This window comes from Glycine max, chromosome 15, assembly GCF_000004515.6.
Source record: "Glycine max cultivar Williams 82 chromosome 15, Glycine_max_v4.0, whole genome shotgun sequence".
Classification (NCBI taxonomy): Eukaryota; Viridiplantae; Streptophyta; class Magnoliopsida; order Fabales; family Fabaceae; genus Glycine; species Glycine max.
This window is the reverse complement of record NC_038251.2, coordinates 26,719,168-26,729,725: the sequence shown is the minus strand read 5'-3', so window position 1 is coordinate 26,729,725 and position 10,558 is coordinate 26,719,168.

Below are 10,558 nucleotides of genomic sequence, written 5' to 3'. Positions count from 1 at the left end.
ACCTTCTTTTTTGGAGGATCCTGACCTCTAATTCAGGAGCTTCTCTTCTTCCCCTATCATTTTTCTTTTGTGTTAGCATATGTTTTGGGGATATAATGTTTTTTGAAAAATAATTTTCTTAAAAGTTTAAAAAATAGTGAAAAAAATTTGTTTTATGTCTGTCCTGTCCCGGGTCCGGGTCAATAAAATATATGTGATACCATATATGACACTGTGAGACACGTGTCAATCCTCCACGTGACTCCTGAAACAGGAGCACGGACACTCGGCTACCGGATTCCTTAATTGACATGCTATCTCTAACCTATCTCAATATTTGAATCTCCTTATCTATTGGTAGTATTCAATTATCTACAAACTACACATTATCTATAAGGTATAATTATCTATCAACTTTTATCTTTAAACTACGTATTATCTCTAACATTATCTATAAGATACTGACTCTTATCGATAAGCTGGGAATTATCTGCAAAGGCTATAACAACCCCTATAAACAAGGACACACAAGCAAACACACTTGTGCACATTTCTCTCTCAATCGCTCACTCTCGAGCTTACATTTACGCATATACATGTTCTATCTCCTAACACATATACTTAGTTGAGTGTCAGAGTTCTTTGTTTTTCAGGTCCCTCCTTCTGTCCTCTTAACAAAGGTCTCTCTCAAATCCGATGTGCGAAGTCCATGAGCCCACTTTGACCGCATCCACCCTGACGTGCGCTAACTCCAAATTTTGGTAGTATTCAATTATCTACAAACTACACATTATCTATAAGGTACAATTATCTAATAGCTTTTATCTTTAAGCTACATGTTATCTCTAACATTATTCATAAGATATCGAATCTTATCTATAAGTCGGAAATTATCTGCAAAAGATATAACAACCCAAATAAACAAGGACACACAAGCAAACATGCTTGTGCACATTTCTCTCTCAATCGCTCACTCGAGCTTACATTTATGCATATACATGTTTTATCTCCTAACACATATACTTAGTTGAGCGTCAGAGTCTTTTGATTTCTAGGTCCATCCTTCTGACCTCTTAACAAAGGTCCCTCTCAAATTCAACGTGCGAAGTCTTGGAGCCCCAGACAACAACCAATGAGACTCCTTACTGACTTACATATGGCACAAACGCCATGATCCCCATTGAAGTTGGGAAACCATCAATAAGGAGACTATTGTTCTAGCAACAACAAAATGAAGAAAATATGAGACTAGAACTTGAAACAATAAATAAAGTCCAAGACATGGCTAGGATCAAGAAATAAGCTACCAAACTCTTAGTAGCGAGCAGATACAATACGAAGGTTCAACCACTAGCCTTTCAACCTAGTGATCTCGTATGACGAGTCCGAGGTAAAGCCATAAAAGATCCCCAAGGAGGAAAGCTTGGCCCCAATTGGGAAGGCCCATTCAAGGTCACAACAAGCATTGACAATGAAGTATACAAACTACAAGAACTGGATGGCAAAGCAATTCCAAGAACATGGAACACCACCCACCTAAAGTTCCACTTCAGTTGACTTAATGTGGGATCTACTTAAGTTGCTATGGGAAAATTCTACACTTCTTCCTTTTCATAATTTTATTAGCAAGACAAGAACATTCATAGTCATAGCTCCAAGGCTCTTAAAACCCAAGGGTCGCCCTTGGTGAGCCATTCTTCTAACATTATGTCTCCAGTACATGCCACCCACAACAAGTGACATGTACGCAAGAGCACACTCCTAAGTCTCTAGTATGTGCCACCCACAACGAGTGACATGTACCCAAGAGCACACCACTAAGTCTCTAGTAGGTGCCACCCACAGCGAGTGACATGTACGCAAGAGCACATCACTAAGTCTCCAGTATGTGCCACCCACAGTGAGTGACATGTATGCAAGAGCATGCCACTGAGTCTCCAATACGTGCCACCCACGGTGAGTGACATGTATGCAAGAGCATGCCACTAAGTCTCCAGTACGCGCCACCTCATAAGGGCCATGTATGCAAGAACACACCATTAAGTCTCTAGTATATGCCACCCACGACGAGTGACATGTATGCAAAAGCACACCACCATGTCTCCAATACATGCCACTTCATAAGTGACACATATGCAAGAGCACGCCATTACATCTCTAATACATGTCACCCACAACGAGTGACATGTATGCAGGAGCACAACATGTGCTGCACATAATACTCGTCAAACCGAAGCTCCACACCTGGTGATCCTCATAGGTTCACAAAATCGAAGGCTCGTTCTTTGTAAGCCTCGATGCAGCTCTACAAACTTGTCAAAACCAAAGGTAAAACACGTCCCCGGTCCAAGGCTCGATAAACCCAAGGTTCACCCTTGGTGAGCCCTCTCTGTTGCTAAATTTCCGTCTCCATAGGAACTCAAGGTACACAAGGTCTGCCCTTGATGATCTTTTCTATTCCTAAATTTTATCTGTGCACGAGTACAAGTCTATCAAAAACCTAAGGTCCGCCCTTGGTACAAAAACCCAAGGTCTGCCCTTGGTACAGACTTCTCCAAAACCCAAGATCCTCCCTTAGTACAAAAACCCAAGGTCTGCCCTAGGTATACACTCTTACAAAACCCTAGGCACGCAACAACTACAATGACCACCGTCAAAGGTCCAAGTTCAACAAAACGAACTACTACCAGACTCTTTGGCAAGACTTTCAATAGGTGGAAATCATACTTACTTTTCATAACAATCAGAGGAAAAACTTTGTAGGTTAAAACGACCCATCACCAGATTGAGTGACAAGACCTTTAATCAGGTGCAACTCATACTTACTCCCCATAACCATTAGAGGAGAACTTTGCAGGTCAAAATGACTCATCACTAGATTGAGTGAGAAGACCTTCAATCAGGTGCAGCTCATTCTTACCCTCATAACCATCAGAGGAGAAACTCCACTAGTCAATCGACCTACCCCCAGAATGGTTGGCAAGACCTTCAACTAGGGGCAAGTCAAACATACTCCTCATAAGCATTACGGGAGAAGCTCCGCAAAGTAGAAGGAACCCCCACCAGATAGGCGACAAGACCTTTAACCAGGTTGAAATCAAACCTGAGATGATTTCATGTCATCTACTTTTTACAAGACCACCACAGTCCTACCACTACATCGACAAGGTCTTGCTTTCTACACTATCAAATATTCCACACTCATCATCACAACGACCTATTCATACTACCACCAGTAGGAGTGTTGCATAGATAAAGACAAACACACAAGACATACATAAACAATGCAAAATTTGTCATCAAAGGAAAACATATGCATTGTAGGAAAATAAAAATAATTGTCATAATTACAAGGACTGTACGACCAAAAATCCAGCCATGCAAAAGAAAAAAGATAAACAAAAGGCAACCTAAATAGCGGCATCATCACTTTGCTCCTCATTAATAGCCTCGTCCTCTGTAGAATTTTCCTCCTCATCAAGCAGAACACCACCCTTCGCATCTTTGAAAGGGTCAAAGAGACTCAAGTCAAGGTCCTTGGTGAAGAACTCAGCCTGCCTGACGACTTTTTGAAACCCTTTTTCATGTTGCTCCACAACCTTCTTCTTGTAAATGAGTGGCTCCTCCTTAAGCTCCTTGTTGGCTTCCCTCTCCTTAGTAACCCGCAGCTCAGAATCCCCAAGCCTGGACTTCGAATCCTTAAGCCAGGCCTCTAAATCAGCAACCAGCTTCTCAAGCTTGTCCCTTTCCGCTGCAATGCCTTCCACTTGCCAGCCAAGTCCTTTTCATCTTCTTGCAAACTCTTGTAGCGTACGAACACTTTATCACCATCCAACCTAGTGCCAAGCAACTTTGGAAGACAGTTGGTGGTTCGACCTTATGGTCTTAACAAAGGCGATGGTGGCGTTAGCAACCTTAGGGCACTCCACTTTCCAGACAGTGCGAGCAGTAGCCCTCCATTTGGCGACCTATACCTCCAAGGACGTCACCTTGTGCAAAGCCTTTTGGTGCCACTGTCCATTCTCCTCTAGAATTGCCAAACTTTTCTGGAAAATACTTTGGCAAAATTTGTAGCGTTCTATACCCCAACCAACCAAATCAAATTTTTTTTGAAGGCTGACACAAAGCCAGTCGGGGTCTTTTACTTTGGCCTGTAAGTTGCACCCCACAATGAATCAGCATTGCTAAAGGTGTACATATGATCTAATAAGACACGAGGGCGAGAAGACAAGGAAGGCGGCGCCATACAACAAAGGGTGAAAACATTAGAGTCGAAGAGGAAGGAGGAGGCACCATAGGAGTACTGGTGGTTGCCACATTAACACTCAACAAAGTGTTGGACCTTGTGGCCTCAATAATCTTAACAGGGATAGGCTTAGAATGCAGAAGAAGCAGCAACAATAAATTTAATAATGTTCTTTAAACATGCAAGGAAAAATTGATTGCAATAACATAAATGAGATAAGGGAAGAGAGAATGCAAACACAATTTTATACTGGTTCGGCCACTTCCCGTGCCTACGTCCAGTACTCAAGCAACCCACTTGAGATTTCCACTATCTTTGTAAAATCCTTTACAAAGTCTGAACCACACAGGGACAACCCATCCCTTGTGTTTAGATGCTTTACAACAAGAGACTTACAGTCTCTTAACCAATCTCATTGAATAAGAAGAATGGAAGAAGAAATCTCTCTTCAAGAGAAGAATATTACAATGAAGATCATGTAAGAATCCTTATAGATTTTGCAAGTGTTTGGTCAAGGATTTCTTTTGAGAGAGCATTTGACAATGAAGTTCTTTTGGAATCTCTCTCATTATCTCTTGAGAGGATAAGACATTTTTGTCAAGCAAAACTCTCTCTTTAATTTCGTCCCAAGTCACACATATATATAGGCCTTTGATGGCCATTCAAAATCCAAATGATAAGATGTGACTGTTGGCGATATTCCTTGAAAATCCTCTCTGGTAATCGATTACAAAATTAGTGTAATCGATTACACAGATATTTTTCTTGAACAGTTGTGACCCTTCATTTAAAATTTGAATTCCCAACGTTCAGAGTCTCTGGTAATCGATTACATATGATGTGTAATCGATTACATACTTTCAAACCATTTGTAATCGATTACATGTATTGGTAATCGATTACATGTGCCTTGAATGACTTGAAACCTTTCATTGTGAGGCAAGGCTTGATCTTGAAGAAATCTTGAATCAAGGCTTTGTTTGTTGAAACAATCTTGTATTAATCTTGAAGCAAAATAAGCCTTGTTTGATTCTTCTTTTGACATCATTAAAATGGTGGATGACGACACCACAACAGTACCAGCCAGAGCAGCCGACATACTAACTTCACCAACATCAGGAGTGGCCTCTTGAATAAGTATAGCAGGAGGAGGTGAAGGAGGAGGACAAACACTCAACCCTTAGCATTTCGAGACATGTGTCAACCCTCCTTGTTAACTCTAGAATATGAGCACGAACACTCAACCCTTAGCATCCAGGCTCCTTAACTGATAGGTTTTCTCCAACGTTTTAATATTTGAATATATTTGAATTTCCTTATCTCTTGGCAGGTGATCAATTATCTAAAAACTACAAATTATCTATAAGGTACAATTATCTACTAGCTTTTATCTTTAAGCTACATATTATCTCTAACATTATCTATAAGATACTAACTCTTATCTATAAGTTGAGAATTATCTACAAAGGCTATAATAACCCCTATAAACAAGGACACACAACTCCACTCCTCTCCTATAAATACTAGGTTCCATTGAACCCTCAACACATCCTACACACAACAGCACACGAGCAAACACACCTGTGCACATCTCTCTCTCGATTACATGCTTTATCTCCTAACTCATATACTTACTTGAGCGTTAGAGTCCTTTGTTTTGCAGGTTCTTCCTTCTGTCCTCTTAACAAAGGCCCCTTTCAAAGCTGACGTGCAAAGTCCAAGAGTCCACTTTGGTCATGTCCACCCTGAGATGCGCAACTCCAGATTTTGGTAAGTACAATGTCAAATTAAATTAATTCAAACGGACAATTATTTTTATATAAAGTTTTATTTACACTTCTGGTACCTCTAAAGAAACTTAAATAACAATATAAGTTTTATACATTTAATTAGATAATACTAATTAGCAATAACTTAATTCATATTGTGATGACATCCAATATAAAATTTCCAGAACTTAGGATTCAAATTGTTTAGCTTAACAAGAAATCGAGCTATATATACATATTCTTGAAATTAACACTATGGTTTTGAAGTACAGGGGCCAATAATTGATCACCCAATTAGAATTAATTATACCTTTAAAAAATTACTATTAATTTTCTCAATAATGTTATGCATACTAGTCTTGGTAATCTCACTAAATATACAAAATAGGCTTTGTTTTTAAATTCAATTTAAATTTCATATTTTAAATTTTTTATTTATAATCATGTAATTTTGGCTTAATTTTTAGTTAAGTTTTTGAATTCATATCACAACAATATATTCATCAAACAATTTTTGGATTATTTATTTAATTATCATAATATACATTAACATTATTGAACAAAAATATAAAAGTTTTTAAATATTTTATTTTTTATTTAATACCTAAATTTATGTAGTTAGTATATACAATAAAATATTTCTAAATCATATTTGAAACTAATTTTTATTCATAAAAATAATTTTTATCATTTAAAAAATTTAAAATTATATGCATATATATATATATATATATTATTTTTATCTACTTTTGTTATGATTATAATAAATTTATGTTGATTAAATTAATTTTACATAATATTTTATTTTTAATGGTATATTTTATCATTGACGAGAGAATTAGTTTGAAATGAACACTACTGGAAAAATATTATACAATGACGGTTTTAACACATTCAAAAATGGTTCATCTTTGAATCCAACATCATGGAAAGTCAAGACTTTCCACGACGGTTCCATAAAAATCGTCTTAGAAAAATGTATCATTCTAAGACGATTCTTAGTTAATAACCGCCTTAAAATTATGTCTTTCTAACAAGATTTTTAATTGAGAATCGTCTTAGAATTCTTCTTAGAAAGTGTACATTCTAAGACGATTTTTAGCTAAGAATTATATTTGAAGGTTACTATTCTAAGATGGTTTTTAGTTAAACACCGTATTAAAAAGGTGTTTTTCTAAGACGATTTTTAGTTAAAAACCATTTTAGAATGTACATTTTCTAAGATGGTTTTTAAAGAACCATCTTAGAATATCTTATTTTTTAAAAAAAATTAAAAATACTAATAAAATAATACAAAAAGGAAAATTGTAATAAAATAATAGATAAGATTAATAACAAAATTTCTATATCCATTCTAACACAACTACATGAAATTCCATATATAATAGGTGTCAAAATAACAAACTCTAACAAGATTAATATAATAACAATTTATTGCAAAATGATCCCTGTTTTAGGGATTTAGACCTTTAGGTTCTTAAATTTATTGGAATTCTCCCTCTTGCAATTTACAAATATGGAACACACTCTATGAGATCTTATGGATAAATAAAATATAATACTTTAACTAGTAAATTGTCTCAACTTTCATAGGCTTGGATCTCCACATGTCATGTTTTATACAAATGCTTGAAAGATGATAGAGGTTTCCAAGAAATCAAACACTTGGGACATTACAATGGTCCACATGCCAAACAGTCAACATCATGTAGTAATTCATATATCATTAAAAGTTAAAACAACAAAAAGAAACACATTTATCAATTTGTAGCTTTATAAATGTTGAAAACTATAACATGCAGAATTAGACATGGCATTCATCCACATAATAAAATGAGAGGTCTCATGAATCAATAATAGGGTATTATGGTCATGCATAAAGTTTTAACTAGTGCTTACCTATTATCATATAAAATGTACAATACAGATTAAATTGATCCCACTCCTCCGATCAATAACAGGTAAAAAGCATTCATCCATCATAGTCAGTGCAATAGCCAACTTGGAATTGCATTCTACCCTCTGGCTAATACCCCTGCAAGATGCCTCTAAGTCTTCATTTGTCCTATGAATGAGAGACCATGAAAAACCGGCTTCCAGCTTATGCTTGGTACCAAGGTATTTCCTGAAGTGTTCAGAAAGTTGTAAAAGTACAAATAATAATAATTAACAATCCGGTATTAGCACAACAACACAACAAAGTTCACTTCTATTTTAATTATTCTTTGAAAATTTTCCAGTTTTAGAAAACATTAAAATTCACAAGTTCCTAAAAAAAAAGAATTGTTAGAGTCTTGAAAGAAACACAAATTTCATAGACTAGTGCACAACTGTCGCAACCTACCCTTCGACGGGAGGGCGACGCGTGACTCGCGGGATGCGTGTTCCACGAAAGGAATACGCGCGGAGTCGCCACCAACGTTTATTTGAGGAAAACGTCGGAAAAACCGGAAAAGACGCGATCTACGAACTTTTAAGTGAAAGGTTCGGGAGTTGTATTTACGCACGGGGAAGATATTAGCACCCCACACATTGGACCATTAACAATCTCTTGTTTTTGAAAGGAGAGAAATGTTAAGGCATTGGACCTATTAACGATCTCTTGTTTTTTATCCTTTATACCCTTTTTATATTTTCTCTTTTTGTGGTCGACAAGGGTGTTTCCCTTTGCTCCTACGTATTCCTCAATTTCCTCAATGAGGAACTCAGACCTACGTAGTTCTTTCTTATCAAGTGATTCTTTTTTACTTAAGTGGTGGTCATTTTAAGGCGTTTTTTATTGAACAAAAGGTCATTTAAGGTGTTGAACCATTAAACGGTCTTTTGATTTTGAAAGGAGAGAAACGTTAAGGTTTAGGCGAGTTGATTTTAGCCTTAGTTTCACTTTAGTTATTAATCAATTCGATTAAGAATGAGAAATCCCAAAGAGAAAAAACGTCCGATTGATTTTTCGCTTTATTTTACTAAAAGATGTTTTTTTGATTATTATATTATTTTTTACCTCTTTTTGATTTCCAACGTGGTTACGGCACGACCGAACGGTCGGAATTCATTTTAACCGAAGTTAACGGATAATACAATTCAAACGTTCGGTGGAAATTTATTTTATTTTTAAGTTAAGCGAGAAATGACTTAAGTAAAATGGCTTAAGCACGTCAACAGGGGGTATAAAAAGTAAACAAAACGAGAATAAAAATGCACGAAACACAATGTGGACCACTACGGGTACATAGAATGAATCGAAAAGCTTGGTTCGAGGTACTTACCCGTTGAAGATCGAAGAACGATGAAGAACGAATGAAGAACGTCGAAGAACAGTTGAAACCTTTGCGAAATTCTTCACGGACAACGTTACGGAAACGTTTCGGAAGCGCCTCGGCTTAGATTTTCTTCACGGAAACGATTTTTCCAAGCAAATTCGAAAGAGAGAGAAGTGCCAAAGGGGCTGACCCTTTTCTTCTTCACTTCCTCCCCTATTTATAGCAAAATAGGGGAGGTGGTTGCCGCCCAGCTCGCCCAGGCGAGCTCAGCTCGCCCAGGCGAGCCAGGTTGCTTCCTCCAGAAGCAACAGCCTTCTGGAGGAATATTCTGGAGGGCCCAAGTGGGCCTGGGTGCTATTTGCACCCCCATTTTTACTAAGTACACCCCCTCTGCTGTTTTTTGGTGCTTCTTTTTTCGTAAAGTTACGGAAACTTACGAATTTCGTAACGATACTTGTTTTCTTTCCGTAATGTTACGGAACCTTGCGGATTACATAATCATCCCCTTTTTGACTTACGGAATGTTACGGAACCTCACTTAATTATGCAACGATGCTTCCATTTGATTTCCGGTGTGTCACGGAAACTTACGAATTGTGCATCAATATTTTTTTGGTTTTTCGGCATGTCCTGGAATTTCACAAATTGCCTAATGATGGATGCCAAGCACCTCACAAAGACCAAAGAATGGTCACATGTCATCAAGCAAAGGTCCCCGGACGAAATTAGGGTATGACAACAACCATAAGAGGTACTCTGATGAATGCTGAATTGTAAGGTAGAAAATGGTTTAAGGAAATACATATACATTTGTTAAGTTATACCTCAAAACATTGAAAAGTAGAAATAACTGTAAGAGGTACCTCTTTGCACTCTTTCCCACAAAAAGAAAGACTTGATGTATTGATGTTATTAGGAAGGCATTACTAAAAAAAGCACTTTTTACAACACTGATTTTACGTTGGTTGTTCAAAAACAAACTTAGAAAGAACACAATGACATTTTTGAAAATAAATGCAACAGGTTTACGACGGTTTTGCAAAAACCGTCTTAGAAAACTGCCATTCTAAGAGTTTTTGATAACCGTCTTAGAAGACTGTCATTCTAAGATGGTTTTTACAAAACTGTTTTAGAATATTTTGTACTATTTTTAATAATTTCTCTTTCCACTCTTTCGCGCTCTCACAACTTCCCCTTCCACTCTCTCTCTAGGGTTCTCAAGCCACCACCTCAACGATGCTTTAGGCTCTGCCTCTGCTCTCGCCCGCAATGCCCTCTCCCTTCCTTTATGTTATGGTTTGGTT